Source organism: Schistocerca piceifrons, chromosome 2 (assembly GCF_021461385.2).
Source record: "Schistocerca piceifrons isolate TAMUIC-IGC-003096 chromosome 2, iqSchPice1.1, whole genome shotgun sequence".
Taxonomy (NCBI): domain Eukaryota; kingdom Metazoa; phylum Arthropoda; class Insecta; order Orthoptera; family Acrididae; genus Schistocerca; species Schistocerca piceifrons.
In genome coordinates, this window is record NC_060139.1 from 737,931,793 (window position 1) to 737,951,592 (window position 19,800).

A 19,800-nucleotide genomic window follows, 5' to 3' on the forward strand; every position below is an offset into this window, starting at 1 on the left:
GTTTTTGGGCATGCTATCATACGGTCGGTAGAGTGCCTCCGTAATTCTACGTCCAAGATGTCTTCCTCAGATGCCTTGTTATTTTTTAGTTGTTTTTATGATTTCTATAATTTGTTTGATCTTTGGTAGCTTCGAGACTGGTTCTCTCGATGTTTTGTGTACGCTGGTGGATTCTGATTCGAATGAAGAAATAAATTATTGATGTTCTCCCTTTCATTTGTGACGTTCTAGTTTTCTCGGATTACTTGTCATACTCACTTAACAACCATCCTTTGATGAGGCTTCCCCTGAACTACCCATATTGCTCATTTCCTATTTTTGTCCTAATGTTGCCTTCGATTATTTTGTGTGTTGTGTAGATGAGATTGAGCTTTGAATCTCCGACTTTGAATGTCTTGTCCGTTTTTATGAGTTCTACGTTGGTCAGATAGATCGGTTTAAAACGTGTTGCGAGCATTTACGATTTTCGTATTAAACCTTGTGAGTTTCTTCAGTTTTAACTTCTATTGTTCAGGATGTGTTGATACGGTTTACTCTGTCGTTGTTTCACAATTGTAGTATTAAAATTGTGGGGGCATTAAGAGATAAATAATTGTGTTTTTCAAAGATGGAACACTAAGTCATCAACCAAGCTCCTCGCACAAAAAAATTAGAAAAAAAAAACACTTCTGAACGAATTTTATTCACAAACAGTGAAAAACGGTATTACTCTGTTATGTCGGGAAGCTTCCGCTAAAGGAAAGGATGAGGAAGAATCAGGACGGTGTTCCAACATTTTCATAGGGAATAATTTTATTCTTTAAATGAACTGCGAAATGCCTGTATCGAAAGTATATGAATCAGTTAGACATTGAAATGTAAAGATATTTGCTGCTGTCCACTATGAAGGCATTACGCTAGCCGCAGGACCCTACTGGATCAGCCTAGAGCTCTGTATGAAAGACAGTGCCGCCAACCTTTTATGTGCGGATTTCCGACTATCGGCGGCTGCTATTGGTCGGTTGAGGCGAGAGGAGGGAGGCAGCCATTTTGCGCCTAAGCAATACGTGAGCGTTAAGTGGCAAATCTGAATTAACTAGCCGATATTTTAGTATTTACAGATATTGGAAATATATATACTCTTTGTGTATTAAATTAAGAGCTTAACGTGGCATGTTCCACTGTTCTATAGAGAAAATACCGCAGTGCTGTGCTGTAAATTGTTATACGAAACCAGTCTGAGGTAGCAAGCTTTTCCGCATTCCACAGGGCGAAAGGAATGCGAAAAGACGCGAATTGTGGCTACACCGTATTGGAAGAAAAGATACATTTCCCTACGAAGCAGCTAAAGTGTGTGAGGAAGGAAACTTATCTTTGTATCAGATAATTACGTGAATTACGTATTACAAAGCACACTGTAACAATGGAAGTATAGTTCAGTCGGTAGCCGGCACGGTAGCCCAGCGTGTTCGGTCAGAGGGCTGCGTGCTCTCTGTAATAAAAAAACTGAGTAAAGGAATCAACGATCAACTTGAACGGATGTCTTGTGACGTCCGCCGAGACTAAACGCAACGAACTGTCGGACAAAATGAATTTAAAAAAAAGAAGCGTGCTTGATCAGAGGGTTAGCTACCCTCTGTAATAAAAAACTGTGTGAACGGATCAACAAAGAACCTGAACGACTGTCATCGGACGTCCGCCACGAACAAATTCATCGACCAATATAGAGCAAAATGAGACAAAAAGTCGGTATAGCATTTGATTTCTGATTTTTGTAGTACTATTTATATATAAATAGCTCTAAATGCATTAACAGTGTTATTGATAGTATAAATAAAGCTACATCCACATCATTTTCCAATAATGCCTTCGATCACCATTGAATAAGAGACGGAACCTGAAGAATCAGTTCTTCAAATACTGATGTACTTCATGTATGTGAAACTTGAAAAGGTTTATTTTGTTAGTTATTCACAATGCCATCTTTACTACTTTACAAGTATTAGTTTTGAACTTCATTTAACAGTGTAATTTGGATTGTCATTTTTAGCTTCACTTCACACCTGATCAGTTTGAAGCAAATCGTAAGGATGGTGTTAAAAAACAGAAACCTAATGCTATACCAACTGTATTTAGCCATCGTCCTCAAAATAGGGAACGAAAGCCGCCAAAGGACAGGGGTTTGCAAAGGGAACCTGAGTGCACTTACACTGCACAGACAGAGCCAGGTACTGTTTAAATATATGTAACTAAAGAGAAACTTATCTATCCTATTCACTACTAAGTTTTTATGAAACTTAAATTTCTCGCGTTGTAGTTCGACAAAAAAAATTTTGTTATTATTATTAATATTATTTCTTTTCAGGTAATGAGCAAGTTTGCGTACTTCCGCAATAAGTTTTGCCGGATGTTCACATTTCAGACGTCGGATTAACTCCTGAGAATGACACTGAAACGGAACTAGAAAGATTGGAAAAGAAAATCCAGTTATTGCAGAAGCAACTGCCCAGTGGGAATGGTAAAACTGATACAAAGGCTGCATCTGTGAAACCGTTATTAAACGACGATCAGATCTCGGCATTGCAGAAAAAAACTATGCGAGGGACAAAGTGGTCGCCGGAAACTATTAAGAAGGCTTTCAAAATTCAATTATCATGTGGAAGGGTTGGATATAATGCGGTAAGAGAACTGGGACAACAATTACCAAGAGAACGAACTCTACAAAGGAAACTTGAGTCTCTGGCATTCAGTCCAGGTATTTTGAAGGATGTCGTATCCGCTCTTAAAGTGAAGGTAGAGACCATGAATCCTTTTGGAAGACATGTTGCGATAACGATGGATGAGATGAGTCTCACGCCAGGCCTAAATTACATTTCATCGAAATTCGTAATTGGCCATCCAACACTTCCAGCAGCCAACGGTTCGTATGAAAAACATGCTTGTCACGCCTTGGTATTTATGCTTGGTGGTCTAAGTACGCGATGGAAACAAATAATTGGTTACCATTTCACCGGGAAATCAGTTTCAGGTAAAGAACGAAAGTCTTTCCTGTGGCAATTAATTATGAAGTGTGAAGCGATTGGTCTGATGGCTGAAGCTATTGTATCAGATATGGGTGGAGAAAATCAGGCACTGTGGCGTGAATGTGGTATTATTGCTGGCAGTTACAATCAAACGAAGAATTTCTGCCAACATCCATTTTCTCCAGAGCGGAATCTGTACTTCATGCCTGACGTAGCTCATATCTTGAAGAATGTGAGGAATCACCTAACTAATTCCGACCACATTATCCTACCATAGCAAGTAGTTGCCGACAATAATTTGGCGGGACCGGTAGTCTCGATTGAGCCTTTCAATAAACTATACGAGTTTGACAAGGAAAAGAGATTAAACATTGCTTGGGATTTAAAAGATAATGCATAAGGCCGGGGCATTATGATAAAATGAGGGTTGGTCCTGCTTATGCACTCTTAAATCACAGCGTTGCAGCAGCGTTACAGTATGCAACAGAGGAACATGTACTTGAAGATTCTGCCACATCAACAGCGTTTTTCATAGCCACAATTTTCCGTTGGTTTACATTAATGACCTCAAGGAACAGGAAAACTGCCATTAGTAGAGCCGTTGAGGACAAACACAGTGATGCTGTACAGTTCCTTAAGAGTGTCTTCTCGCTGTTTGAAAATTTGAAAACTGGAAACAGGGGTATCTGGAAACCTGTACAGTCTGGAGTTATTCTAGCAACATGCACAGCTATTAATGTCCAGGATTATGTTCTGAACGAAAAAGGTTTCGAGTGTGTTCTGTTGTGCAGGCTGTCACAGGATGCTCTGGAAAACCTTTCCAGTATGGTTCAAGCCAGTAATCCTGTTCCAGATTGTGTCAGTTTCAAGACGATTCTGCGGCTTATTGCTGTGTCACAGTATTTTCGTCCCAGTCACCATGGAAGTTATCAGACAGAAGATGCTGAATTTCTTGTCGAATACTTGGAACACAGACGGACGTACGGTTAAGAAGAAGGCACAGACGATGCAGACTTGCTTGCAAGTGCGAATTCAGACGTATGCGATGTTGAAGAAATGCCACCTGAGGAAGCACAGTCTCTACATTATTTAGCAGGCAGAACTATAAATCAAGTGAAGTAAAAGTATTTGCTTTGTGAAGCGTGCCGAGAATGACTTTCAGCAAAGAAGAGGTCTGAATATGAAGCAGTACAAAGACTCGCTGGACTAAAAAATTACACAGCTCAAGACAGCTTGGAATGCATTTCCCAAGAAATATTTCGCATTATTGAGATGACATAAAAAGTCTTTCGTGTGAATGAAAAACTGCTCCTGGAATCTGTCCCTTCAAGCAATGGAGGCAGCTGCACATAAATCAATAGAGGAACTCATTCAGAATATTACTTTTTGTCACAGTGTCGTGGACAGAGTTGAACATGAATTTTTTGAGACTCGAATTTATATTCTTCGGAGGAAATATAACTGCCAGGTACAGAAGGATGCCACAGCAAAGTGCGACAGTAGAAGTATTGGTATGAGAAATGCAGCAAAGGTACTTTAAGAAGAAGAAATTTATTGTCTTTCATTTGTTGTAGCTAAATTTATGTACCGGTAATTTGTAATTTTGGGTTTCTTTTATTTTTAATTACAAACAATTAACATTATTTGAAACAAACAAGCATTAAAAAAGAAATTTTGCAAATCGAAGTATACATTTGTATTTTAATATGTACTGTAAGTCATGTATGCACCTCAGAAGACCTTGACTGGAGTCTATCTTAGAGCATGTAATACTTTTCACAAAGGTCAGCATGAGAAAAAAATTACTGCTAGTTATATTTATAAGCGTCTCGATCTCAGTGACAGAGTAGCAAATTTTCATTAATTTTCACAGTAAACGCCGAGTTAACAAGGAGGTACGATTAATAACGATAGTTATTTGTTCACTTAACGCACTGTCATATTCAGGCCGGTTCCCATCTTCATAAAGGCGAACTTTACAGTTCCGTCCATAGGGCTGGCATTGCGTAGTAGGCCTAAAATGGCGGCGGCTGGCAGGTTGGCGGTACTCTCCCGTATACAGGGCTCTAGACCAGCCCCATTCCTAGCGCCTCTGTAGAAGCTGGTGATCTGCGCCTTACCATTCGGCGAGAACACCTCATGGTGCGACATATGTACTAAATGCAGTCCATCACAGACCTGTTAGCTATGTCAGAACTGCACGATACAAACAACGAAGGAATATCGATCGCGTGGCTACTAACCTTTTTTCTGTCCGTTAGAAGGAATATCTTGAGCAAACTGATGTAGCTGCGTGGAGCAAATTCCCTCCCTGGATGATTGACAAGCTCACTCTAAACTTCGATATGACGAAGTACAACAAGCTCACCACTCCGACCTTAGTTTTTAAACGCGTTTTTAACAGCAATTTATCGAAGTATCGCAAGCCCATGGTGTTTTTTTCCGACGGACGATATCATGGGAATAATGTAGTGTTCTATTATCTTCCCACATTTTGTCATTAAACTCTGCTTACCATGCCACTTCTCAGTGTACTACGCAGAGTTGTGGCTGGTCAGAAAGACGCTGGAACCCGTAAAACTTATTGGTAGAGGGAAGTTTGTTGTCTGCACGGACTCTCTTAGTGCTCTGCAGGCTACTCAGCAAATGTTTCCAGCAGGTAGGGTAATCAGATGGTCCATAACACTTATCCACCTCACGCACAACCAGAAGAAAGAAGTGGCTTTCTGCTGGGTCCGTGGATACATGAGAATTGAAAGGAATGAGGAAGCCAGGAAAATACCACACTGCAACTACCCCCCCCCCCCCATCACACCTGCTGTCGAGTCGTGGGTGAGTGGGTGACAAAGAGAGTGTTGGCTGAAAGTGGCTAGTGACAATCTGCTATTAGTCAAACCGGCTATTCGGCGTTGGTACACTTCCTTTCGGTCTCCACGAAGGGACAAAGTGGTCCTCACTCGCCTTCATATCGGGCACTGCCCAATGCCACACGCATATCTCTTGCGGCATGATGACCCATCGGGATGCAGTGTTTGTGGCAGCAAACTCACAGTGCACCATTTTTTAAAGGCATGTGTGTTGTGCACTGATACGAGAGAAGGTTTTTCTCTATCTAGTGACTTACCCTCAATTAAAGGGGATAACGAAAATTGTTGAAATCTTTTGAGGCGTCATGGCACATGCCCCATCTAACTGGACGTAGGTTTTATTGTGTTTTCTAGTGGCTGACTCATCCTCTTAGTTCCACGATCAACAAGCCTTCTTGCTGATTTCCACTGTTTTATTAATACTTTTACCACGTGTATTACAAGATCTACTGGAAACTGTATGTGACGTTTTCTGTAACGTTGACAAACGTCACATGGCCTTAACTTTTAGTTTTAGCTAGACTATTCTTTCACCAGTACCACGATCTTGTGAAAGCGTGCTGATGAGCACGCTGTGTAGCGTCCAGCAGTTTTAAATCCATGGGTCCATCTAAAACCGCACTGCACAGCAACAACACACTACTCGGTTATTTCACCAGCGGAGGAAACCATGTGCCAGGGAGTAGCGGCCAGTTCTTCAACGTGTTAGGAACACTTCCTGTCGCTATCCGAGGCTGTGATCTTTGCTTTCACTTTCCGCGTGTTGTTATCCTTCACTTCCAGCCACCGTTCCTCCTGTGCCTCAGCAGTCTGGTCACTGCACGATTGGGAACAGAGCTGAAGTCAGATTCGCGGTGTTATTGTAAATATTTTACATTTCTCCTTGCCCTTCCTGTCTGCTAACTTGTTTATCATCATTCACACACCCCCTGATATTCAGCAGAGCATTAGCTCCACCCCTAGACCTTGTAGATGGAGGAGAGTGTTTTGGATCGTCTCCATTTCTTTCTCTGCTAATTTCATGTGCCATATGGCTTGTCTTCTTGCCTCCCATATCTGATAACTCGTTTGTCATCATTCACACACTCCCTGATATTCAGCAGAACATCAGCTCTTCCCCTCGTCTTTAAGGGGAGGATAGCGTTCTATATTGACTGGATATGTTCGTCTGCTGATTTCATGTACCGTATGAATTTAAGGAGATGGGATCTGGATAAACTGACAGATTCAGAAGTTGTAGAGAGTTCCAGGAAGAGCATTAGGGAACGATTGACAAGAATGGGGGAAAGAAATACAGTAGAAGAAGAATGGGTAGCTTTGAGAGACTAAATAGTGAAGGCAGCAGAGGATCAAGTAGGTAAAATGACGAGGACTAATAGAAATCCTTGGGTAACAGAAGAAATACTGAATTTAATTGATGAAAGGAGAAAACACAAGAATGCAGTAAATGAAGCAGGAAAAAAGGAATACAAACGCCTCAAAAATGAGATCGACAGGAAGTGCAAAATGGCTAAACAGGGATGCCTAGAAGACAAATGTAAGGCTGTAGAGGCATATCTCACTAGGGGTAAGATAGATACTGCCTACAGGAAAATTAAAGAGACCTTTGCAGAAAAGAGATCCACTTGCATGAATATCAAGACCTCGGATGGAAACCCAGTTCTTAGCAAAAAAGGGGAAGCAGAAAGGTTTAAGGAGCATATAGAGGGTCTATACAAGGGCGATGTACTTGAGCACAATATCATGGAAATGGAAGAGGATGTCTATGAAGATGAAATGGGAGATGTAATACTGCGTGAAGAGTTTGACAGAGCAGTGAAAGACCTAAGTCGAAACAAGGCCCCGGGAGTAGACAGCATTCCATTAGAACTACTGATAGCCTTGGGAGAGCCAGCCCTGACAAAACTCTACCATCTGGCGAGTAAGATCTATGAGACAGGCGAAATGCCCTCAGACTTCAAAAAGAGTATAATAATTCCAATCCCAAAGAAAGCAGTCGTTGACAGATGTGAAAATTACCGAACTATCATTTTAATAAGCCACGGCTGCAAAATACTAACACGAATTCTTTACAGATGAATGGAAAAACTTGTAGAAGCCGACCTCAGGGAAGATCAGTTTGGATTCCTTAGAAATGTTGGAACACGTGAGGCAGTACCGACCCTACGACTTATCTTAGAAAATAGATTAAGGAAAGGCAAACCTATGATTCTAGCATTTGTAGACTTAGAGAAAGCTTTTGACAATGTTGAATGGAATACTCTCTTTCAAATTCTGAAGGTGACAGGGGTAAAATACAGGGAGCGAAAGGCTATTTTCAATTTGTACAGAAACCAGAATGCAGTTATGAGAGTCGAGGAGCATGAAAGGGAAGCAGTGGTTGGGAAGGGAGTGAGACAGGGTTGTAGCCTATCCCCGATGTTATTAAAACTGTATATTGAGTAAGCAGTAAAGGAAACAAAAGAAAAATTCGGAGTAGGAATTAAAACCCATGGAGAAGAAATTAAAACTTAGAGGTTCGCCGATGACACTGTGATTCTGTCAGTGATAGCAAAGGACCTGGAAGAGCAGCTGAACACAATGGACAGTGTCTCGAAAGGAGGATATAAAATGAACATCAACAAAAGCAAAACGAGAATAATGGAATTTAGACGAATTAAGTCAGGTGATGCTAAGGGAATTAGATTAGGAAATGAGACAATTAAAGTTAAAGTAGTAAATGAATTTTGCTATTTGGGGAGCAAAATAAATGATTATGGTCGAAGTAGAGAGGATATAAAATGCAGACTGGCAGTGGCAAGGAAACTGTTTCTGAAGAAGAGAAATTTGTTAACATCGGGTATAGATTTAAATGTCAGGAAATCGTTTCTGAAAGTATTTGTATGGAATGTAGCCATGTATGAAAATGGAACGTGGACGTTGAATAGTTTAGACAAGAAGAGAATAGAAGCTTTCGAAATGTGGTGCTACAGAAGAATGCTGAAGATTAGAGGGGTAGATCACGTAAGTATTGAGGGGCTATTGAATAAATTGGAGAGAAGAGAAATTTGTGGCACAACTTCACTAGAAGTATTGATCGGTTGGTAGAGCATATTCTGAGGCATCAAGGGATCACCAATTTAGTGTTGGAGGGCAGCGTGGAGTTTAAAAATTGTAGAGGGAGACCAAGGGATGAGTACAGTAAACAGAGTCAGAAGGATGTAGGTTGCAGTAGGTACTGGGAGATGAAGAAGCTTGCACAGGATAGAGTAGCCTGGAGAGCTGCATCAAACCAGCCTCTGGACTGAAGACCACAACAACAACATGGATTGCAGGGTAAATAGGATCACTAGGGGCAACTGAGAAATTTGTTAACCTGAAAACCTCCCAGCTTATCTAGCGTCTTCAACACCGAGTGCCGTGGATGATGCAAATGGATCTTGAGTGTATGTCAGTGTACACAGGCATACAGTTACAATACGTTTTGAACTGACTGTCTGAAGAAAGAAGTCCTGACACTATGTTGTCTATTCTCTAGTATTTGAAATCCATCCGAGATTGCAGTTAACTAACGTGACAGTTTCATCTCTAAGCAAGGACTGTCATTTGGATCACATTAAGTGCCACTAGGTCGGTTTTCGCCTGACCCTTAAATGGTTTGAAGCACGCGAGAGACTGGAAGTGGCTAATCAGATGGAATGGAGGTGACTGCAGATCTGTCATAGATCTGATGTCTTGGCGCTCCATGAGACGTTGCTCTGAGATGGATAGAGAGGCTGCTCACCACACAACACATAAACATCAGCGGCCAGTTAAGTCTTTTCGTAGTGGAGGACTTTTATGATCTTCGGCATCACAGAATAATCTCGTTGTACGTGCCTAATTTTTTTTTTTAAGTTCTGCTCGGCGAGCTAAGAGCCTGTGTACCCATCGTACCGCCGATGTAGCAGAACACATTGACAACAGGTGGGCATTCCGACACATCTTCCGAGCAAGAGAAGCAAAGGAGCAAATGTTGCAATACGTTGTAACAGTGCAGCATGAAACAGAGTGTAACTTCACGCTGCCAGAGTAACTTCACGTGCCAGAACGCCTCGTTGCAGCAAGACCCTAGATTGGTGACTCAGAGTAATTGTTTAGCGACCACAGTGAGGCAGGGAGCAGTGACGAGACCAATAAACAAGGTCAAATTCGATCATGCAGAAACACCGGGTCATAAGTATCGGATCTGTTCTTAAGTAATGGGGCTCCTCAAGCTCGCCGGCATGTGTGGCCGAGCGGTTCTAGGCGCTACGGTCGGGATCACTACGGACGCAGGTTCGAATCCTGCCTCGGGCATGGATGTGTGTGATGTCCTTAGGTTAGTTAGGTTTAAGTAGTTCTAAGTTCTAGGGGACTGATGACCTCAGAAGTTAAGTCCCATAGTGCTCAGAGCCGTTTGAACCATTTTTTTCCTCAAGCTCAAAGACATATTCAGACGTGCCGCCAAAACCAAAGACAATGGCGATCTTTGAGTTTTAGTTAAACTATTACAAGCTCATAGATGATGGTCCACCTGCTACCTCCTTGCTGACTTCAGCACTGAGACGCCGCGCGGAATGGCCGCACGGTTAGAGCGGCATGTCAGGGACTGCTCGGCCCCTTCCGCCGGAGGTTCGAGTCCTCCCTCGGGCATGGGTGTGTGTGATGTTCGTAGCATAATTTAGTTTAAGTTAGTTTAAGTAGTGTGTAAGTCTAGGGACCGGTGACCTCAGCAGTTTGGTCTCTTAAAAATTCACACACACACACAACACTGAGACGCAGCCAACCTGGTACAAAGTACAGCCGTGGTTTGCTGTTGCTCCCGACTGGGACACCACGGATAAAGAGAAGACTGGGGTGCTGCGAGCCCTCCTCCCACCGAGGGTCATTCGCGCATGAGCTGTGAGCTGTCATTTGCACACCACATGGGCATGGCGCTCTCATGCAGCCCCTTGCCGACTCGTGAACACCGGCTACGGTCTTGGTCGATCCGTGGTGAATTACCACGGCCTATCTTGTCCCACGTAGCCTGCCAGCCTCACGTAGGTGCCTCACGTAGGATTGCCACGAGAGTGGTCATACCATACTGCAGAATGTTATGGTTGAGCAATGCCTTCCCGGCTCCCCATGCTGGTTGCATGCATGACAACACACTGCCGCCGCACACGAACTGTGGCTCCGACGTCACCATTGGCTGCTGGTACATGTTAGTGCTTCTTCCTAACATGCACTGAGGTCTGACTGCCATTTAACGCATTGAGGCAGCCTTAAAGCCCCGTAAACACATCCGTAAAATAAATGTTATTTGAGATACTCGGTGTCACTAAGGTCTCTGGGCGTTAAAATGGTTCGAATGGCTCTGAGCGCTATGGGACTTAACATCTGAGATCATCAGTCCCCTAGAACTTATAACTACTTAAACTTAACTAACCTAAGAACATTACACACATCCATGCCCGAGGCAGGATTCGAAACTGCGACCGTAGCAGTCGCGCGCTTCCGGACTGAAGCGCCTAGAACCGCTCGGCCACCGCGGCCGGCTTTTATTTTAATCACTTTAGTAGTGCTCAAAGTGCTGTTATTTCTCTCTCTTTTCAAATGAACGACGCCGAGATCAGAAGCATGTGTATCTCACAGATATGAAGACACCAATTTCGTAAGAATTTCTGCTCAGTCTGTAACTGTCTTTATAATTCTGTTTATGTGCCTTTAACCACGTTTGTAAAATGCAATCTGGCTATTAGTGTCTTCCATTAGAGAAAAAGAATGGCATTACAGAAATACTTTTTGACTTGAATAATCCAGTTGAAGTAACAAAAGTCCACCAAACATCGTTTGATGGTATGAATGAGAATGGAGTGCGGCCTGGAGCATCATCTTACGATTTAGAAGGACGACTCTTACACTGATGGATCAGGGAACACTGAAGTGCGGGAGGAAGACTCAGAAACAGAACAAGGCAGCACAGATGTGAGCTCAGCTGAAGAAGAAGAAGAAAAGTTGAATGCCTATGTTTGTCACCAGAAGCAGGGAAGAAGGTAATAGAAACATTTACTTAGAAAAAAACTCCTTATAGACAACAGAGGAAAACTTCCAAACACACTCTAATCAAGCGGCGCCCAGTTGTATTTGAAACAGTCATGTTGACGAAAATGTGGAGTCGTGAAAGTATCTCATAGACACGGTAAATATGTTTGTTAGATATGCAAATCAGTACACTGACAGAATGCCATTGCATTATTCACTGCCTAACTTTGTACGTCAAAATGATCAGGATGGAATACGTTTCTTCATAGGATTTTTATACATGGCAGGACATTAAAAATGTGGAAGAATCAATCTTGATGATTTGTGGAGTAAAGATGTATTCGGCATAAAAATTTTCAGTTTGACGATATCCCTCTTTAGATTTCGATTCTTACTGAAAAATGTGAGATCTGATGACAATGAAAGTAGACTAAACAGAAGAGCAGACCGTTTAGCAGCTGGTTGTGATTTGTTTGAAAAGTTTGGAAACAACTGCAGAGCTTGCTACTGTGTGTCAGAACTGACGAAAACCTGGAGGTCTTCAGAGGCAGATGTCCATTCACTCGGTATATTCCAGCAAAATCATCAAAATATGTGATCAAAACATTCGCTGTTATAGATTCTAAAACGTTTGCTACAATCAGTCCGGAAATTAATCGTGGTAAAAAGCAAGAGGTATCATTCTAGTGTTGTAACAAATGCTCAGTCATAGTACAAAGAATAGTTACTCCCGTAACTATCACTGGACGTAACGTGAAAGTTGACGATTGGTTTAGTGATGTCACTCTCCTTCACAGGCTATCAGGAAACACTGCTTGTCTCACGTAGAAATGCTAAAGAAGAGCGTATGGCATATTCCTAAAGAGATAAAATACGTGACTAACAGGAAGAACTTTTTCAGCCTTTTTGCATTCCATAAAGAAGGATTTTGATTTCGTAAAGAAGGAACACTAGTTCCATACGTCCTCAAAGTAAAATGAAAAATGTACTACTCATCTAAAGTTCACACAAGGGCTAGCCAACCGATATTCTGGTGACAAGGGAACCCTGAAATGGTTATTTACTACACTGAACGTACGACTGGAGGAGATATACTTTACAAAATGTGCGCCACTTTCAATGTCGCGAGGGTTACTAGAAGGTGGCCCACGATTGTTTTCTTTTCGTTCGAAGAATCGGAAGAGAACTTACTGGTAATGACTTCATAAGGTGATCTTCATCTACGTCTACATAGATACTCGGCAAGCCAACGTTCGGTGCGTGGCGGAGGGTGCCCTGTATCACTATTTGTCATATCTTTCCTGTTCCACTCGCAAATAGAACGAGGGAAAAACGACCGTCTATATGCTTCAATATGAGCCCTAATTTCTCATATCTTGTCTTCGTGCTCTTTGCACGCAATGTATGTTGGCGGCAGTAGAGTCATTTGGCAGTCAGCTTCAATTGCCGATTCTCTAAATGTTCTCAACAGTGTGTCTCGAAAACTTATGCCTCATTTATCTCGGTCAGATTCTACGAAACTTAGTGAAATTTCATCTCAAAATCGACAATTCATCTTTACTCACGACAATTCTGTGACCACTGATGGTGCAAACAGGAAGCCTTGTCAGCCTTCCTGGGCCACGAAAACGACAAGTCCGACAAAATATACCTGCAAAAAATTTGGACAGTATTTCTGTCCGAAACACCGTCCGTTTGTTTGTACTGATGGGTAAGACACAGGAAATGAACATAATGAAGAAGACTGTAACTGATTTTATTCTTTAAACTTCATTATTGTTCACTATTTTTGTACATAAACGTCATTATTACAATATGTTGTGTGGCGGCTCTATTACAATCATTAAATAATTTAAGAAAGATTATGATTTTTCAAGTAAGTTTACCTACATATAAAGTAAATAAGTGAAGCCTACAGTGTCAATAATTTATGTGAAGTGTAACGTTTGTCTAAGAATAAGCTCCTGATTTGATTCATGTTTTACTGCATATGCTATCAAACGATTGTGAGTATTCCATTACCATTGCTTTATCTTACCTGGTTTGTTCTTACTTTTGTCTGTACGATTGCCACCTTTGTTCTCATGAATGTAAGTGTAGCTTCTGATTAAAATGACAATTACGGTAAAGATTCAGTAAACCTTCTTTACGTTAATTATTATCCTTTACGATCCTACAGTACCTAAAGTTAAATGTGGCCATCGTAAATGTACTTGCGGAAGCTAGTATGGTCTTGCGTGGTGGTATTAAATTGATTTCTATCTAGCTTTAATGCTAGTTTCTTGTATCTCCGCCGGCCGCAGTGGCCGAGCGGTTCTAGGCGCTTCAGTCTGGAACTGCGCGACCGCTAAGATCGCAGGTTCGAATCCTGCCTCGGGCATGGATATGTGTGGTTTACTTAGGTTAGTTAGGTTTAAGTAGTTCTAAGTTCTAGGGGACTGATGACCTAAGATGTTAAGTCCCGTAGTGCTCAGAGCCATTTGAACCATTTTTTGAACTTGTATCTGCTGTTTAATAGAACCTGCACGGAGTGTACCTGTTTGCGAAGTCCTATGTTTTAGTAGGTTACTCAGAGTGCTTCATTTATTCAGTACATCTATTTTCAACACACACAAGCCGAAGCTTCTCAGTAACTTTGGCTTGAGCAGAAATTAGTCTGTTTTCCTAAAGAGAAAAATTAATTAACCCTAATATGAGGGAATAGTAAATTATTATGTGCAGTCTTCGCCCATAATTCAAGGCAGTGCTGAGATACTCTTTAATGCTGACTCACATTTCTCTCTCTTATGACGAATTTATAGCTGACATTCATGAAATATTAATACAATCTAGAAGAGAAAGTGTACATAATCTCATTGTTTTGAAATAAATTATAATAAAATCAGAGGTCAGTTACAATTTCTGAATATGTAAATACAATTCATTTTTCTTACAAGATTTTGCTAGATATTTTGCAGCTTTTTGGCTATTAAAAATACAAAACGATGTACACGTGTTTTTATTTACTACACTCCCCTAAAATACTGACGTAATAACTGGATGTGTGTTGCAATTTATGTCATGTATCTGACAGAGATAGCTACAGAAATGACGTTAACTTCTCCGAGTATAGCATTTGAGTGTTACACCCGAAAGATGCATTCAATTCTGCTGCAGTCCCTAAGGTTTCGTTTGAAAACTGGGCCTGTTTGGCGCATATTGGTCTCTGCTCTTTTGTGTTGAAACCATTCCAACACGGCGTTATCCAGCTCTGCGTGAGTAGAAATTTTCATAGCCTTCTGTCTGGTAAACCTTTAGATGAGTCAGAACCACTAGAAAATAGAATTTTTTGTTTTGTTTTTTCAAATATCAGGGAACTTAGTTTTACCCACATTGTATATCAGTGACAGATTTCGCGTATCAATAGTGCCTCCTTTGAGTTTGTGTAGTATTCCAGTTCCTGCTGTACTGTTGCCACAATACGTTTTAGCTTTTCAGACGGAATTCAGCACTAACAGAAACCAATTGCTGTATTCCGCAACAATTACTTGCACCGCTTGCAGCGTTCCAGCAGGAGTTTGTTGACTCACTCGTGTCGTAAAGTGAGGTCATCGTTACTCCGCGACCACTCCCCTGTCAAAGAAATGTTTTCATTAGCAGAACAGCGAGAGAAAGAGACTGCGGATAATTCGTACAGCTGATAATTCGTCCACGGATATTCGAGACTTTACGCTATAAGTATTACAAGCAAAAGTATTGCTGTGCTTCTGACAGCAGTTCGTGTGTTTTACTTTTGTCTCAGATGTAGAAATATCGATTCCCCGCACCTACCGGAAAATCAGATAGGTCTGCTTGTCGAGTGGTTAAGTGGCCTAACGAGGAAAGAACAGAACGAAAGGTCCGTGGTTCAAATCTTCCATCGAGTGAAAAGTTTAATTTTTTATTTTCAGTTTATGTAACAAACTCTTATGTTTTCATCACTTTTTTGGGAATGATTATCACATCCACAGAAAACCTAAATCGGGCAAGGTAGAAGAATCTTTTTACCCATTCACCAAGTGTACAAGTTAGGTGGGTCGACAACATATTCCTGTCATGTGACGCACATGCCGTCACCAGTGTCGTACAGAATATATCAGATGTGTTTTCCTGTGGAGGAATCGGTTGACCTATGACCTTGCGATCAAATGTTTTCGGTTCCCATTGGAGAGGCACGTCCTTTCGTCTACTAATCGCACGGTTTTGCGATGCGGTCGCAAAACACAGACACTAAACTTATTACAGTGAACAGAGACGTCAATGATCGAACGGACAGATGATAACTATGCAAAAATAAAGAAAGTAAAATCTTCACTCGAGGGAAGACTTGAAACAAGGACCTCTCGTTCAGCAGCAGCTCACGCTACCACGGGACCACGGCGCTCCCGAATTCCCACTCTCCAATATGTTGTCTATGTGACCCATGGACTACTCAGTTTGCATATTTTGCTTATTCTTTCACAGTTCCACACAACTTCTTCCTGTTTTCTCAATTGATCTGTGTTCAGTTTATCAAGGCCTATCCACTGTGCCAACTTATAACTAAATCTGATGGGGGTGCGATGGGGAGGTTCCCTTGTGAGAACTCGTACGCCAACGCCGATGCTCTCGGTCGTCAACTGAATGCCGACGGCCACTACGTTGTCTGTGGTGAGATGTAATGCCTGAAATTTGGTATTCTCGGCAGACTTTTCTTACTGTGGATCTCGGAATACTGAATTTCCTAATGATTTCCAAAACGAAATGTCGCATGCGACTAGCTCCAACTACAATTCTGCGTTCAAAATCTGCGAAGTCGTGTCCTGTGGCCATAATCACGACGGAAAGCTTTTCACAAGAATCTGCTTATTACAAGTGAAAGCTCCGCCAATGCACTGCAATTTTACACCTTGCGTAATCGATAATACCGCCTCCTGTATATTTACAAGTCGCTATTCTATGAACCTTCGCCACCTCAGTGTACTGTAACACAAGGGACTAAGTGATGCACACTACGACGTACAGAAAACAAAACGAGTTCACCTTTATGTCATTTACGATAACATGCAATGTGGTAAATATGCGAAAAGAAGACGAGTATTTTTTAGCCGCAAGTAAAAGAGCCGGAATAGACCAGTGGGAGAATAGCATCATGTGGCAGATTGAAAGTATACAGTTTATCATAATTTCACATAAACGGCATTTCATGTAACTTTTCTACCCGCTCACGCACTTCTTGGGTCGCATTGATACACTCCTGGAAATGGAAAAAAGAACACATTGACACCGGTGTGTCAGTCCCACCATACTTGCTCCGGACACTGCGAGAGGGCTGTACAAGCAATGATCACACGCACGGCACAGCGGACACACCAGGAACCGCGGTGTTGGCCGTCGAATGGCGCTAGCTGCGCAGCATTTGTACACCGCCGCCGTCAGTGTCAGCCAGTTTGCCGTGGCTTACAGAGCTCCATCGCAGTCTTTAACACTGGTAGCATGCCGCGACAGCGTGGACGTGAACCGTATGTGCAGTTGACGGACTTTGAGCGAGGGCGTATAGTGGGCATGCGGGAGGCCGGGTGGACGTACCGCCGAATTGCTCAACACGTGGGGCGTGAGGTCTCCACAGTACATCGATGTTGTCGCCAGTGGTCGGCGGAAGGTGCACGTGCCCGTCGACCTGGGACCGGACCGCAGCGACGCACGGATGCACGCCAAGACCGTAGGATCCTACACAGTGCCGTAGGGGACCGCACCGCCACTTCGCAGCAAATTAGGGACACTGTTGCTCCTGGGGTATCGGCGAGGACCATTCGCAACCGTCTCCATGAAGCTGGGCTACGGTCCCGCACACCGTTAGGCCGTCTTCCGCTCACGCCCCAACATCGTGCAGCCCGCCTCCAGTGGTGTCGCGACAGGCGTGAATGGAGGGACGAATGGAGACGTGTCGTCTTCAGCGATGAGAGTCGCTTCTGCCTTGGTGCCAATGATGGTCGTATGCGTGTTTGGCGCCGTGCAGGTGAGCGCCACAATCAGGACTGCATACGACCGAGGCACACAGGGCCAACACCCGGCATCATGGTGTGGGGAGCGATCTCCTACACTGGCCGTACACCACTGGTGATCGTCGAGGGGACACTGAATAGTGCACGGTACATCCAAACCGTCATCGAACCCGTCGTTCTACCATTCCTAGACCGGCAAGGGAACTTGCTGTTCCAACAGGACAATGCACGTCCGCATGTATCCCGTGCCACCCAACGTGCTCTAGAAGGTGTAAGTCAACTACCCTGGCCAGCAAGATCTCCGGATCTGTCCCCCATTGAGCATGTTTGGGATTGAATGAAGCGTCGTCTCACGCGGTCTGCACGTCCAGCACGAACGCTGGTCCAACTGAGGCGCCAGGTGGAAATGGCATGGCAAGCCGTTCCACAGGACTACATCCAGCATCTCTACGATCGTCTCCATGGGAGAATAGCAGCCTGCATTGCTGCGAAAGGTGGATATACACTGTACTAGTGCCGACATTGTGCATGCTCTGTTGCCTGTGTCTATGTGCCTGTGGTTCTGTCAGTGTGATCATGTGATGTATCTGACCCCAGGAATGTGTCAAGAAAGTTTCCCCTTCCTGGGACAATGAATTCACGGTGTTCTTATTTCAATTTCCAGGAGTGTACTTGCTTTGGGCCGCACGCAGCCCGCTGGCCACGGGTTGGACACCCCTGTTTCAGTGCTAAATACAAGAAATGGCAACCAGTTCTACCTAAAGCTTTATTTAGCTGCTGACCGGTTTCGGCTGCTTTATATAACAGTTGTCAAACGACAATACTATTAAAATCCGTACGTTAAACGCATGGAGCAGCTACACAGCCTGCATGCATTACAGTTATGTCGTACATTGAAGCTGCCTGCAGAACTTTAACGATCGCAAATTTTTATTAAGCTGTTTCCTGTTACATGGATAAATACTGAGTTATTGTTTTTCGAAGTTAGCTACTTGGGGTTTCCTTAACTGTTTTTGCCGACATTCTGCAGGACAAGTCTCTAAAGGCACTTTTTTCTCAGAATAAGTTGCTGCAGCCATGTATGTGCTGTAGTGGAAGTGGGAGTTTCAGAGAAAGTATGCCATCACTGGTGACAGTGCATCTTCATTGGCACATTTAGTGAAAGTGTATTACTGATTCCAGTTCTGCCAAACAATACACATTGACTGCGGGTAGTGTACTATCACTGCTGAATGTATACCTTCGCTGCTAAAAGGTAACGAATGTGAATCATGGCTGTAAGAACAAAACAGTAGTACTTAGAAAGTTGCATTTATCACCTATATTTTGAAAACGTAGTCATACTATGTTACATTCATTTATTGCAGCAAGGACGTGTACCATGACACTTTGAGTTGCACCACATATTTTTGTTTTTGCAAAAGCATCTCAGAGTCCGACACTTTTGCTGGCAGTTGCATCTGAAGAATCCCTGGCCGCTTTCCGTCGACTGAGACGGGCAACAGTTTTCTCTGCTGGAACTTCCTCCTCTGAGATTACTCTTAGAGGGCAAGTACTGAACTGGGTCCTGAAATAAAATGTTGTAGTTGTAGCATATCGTATCGACCCTTCCATAATTATTCAAAAACAAACAATCTTTACCGTGTGTATAGTTGGCTCAGTACACCGTCTCTCGTCCCCATTTGGAAGAGGCCATGGCCCGTTGTCTCGAGGACGATACCCAACATCGACCTAGCATCTCCTCTTCCTCTATCGAAGTAGGGAACTGGAACTCTAACAGTACAGCCCTTTTCCACGGTTGGAAAGCAGCGAACTGAACGCTGCCACATCCTTTGCGCTTGTTATCGTAAGCACTTGTACGCTTCAGTTCTGTTGACTCGTCTAAATCGGTCAAGCAGTAGT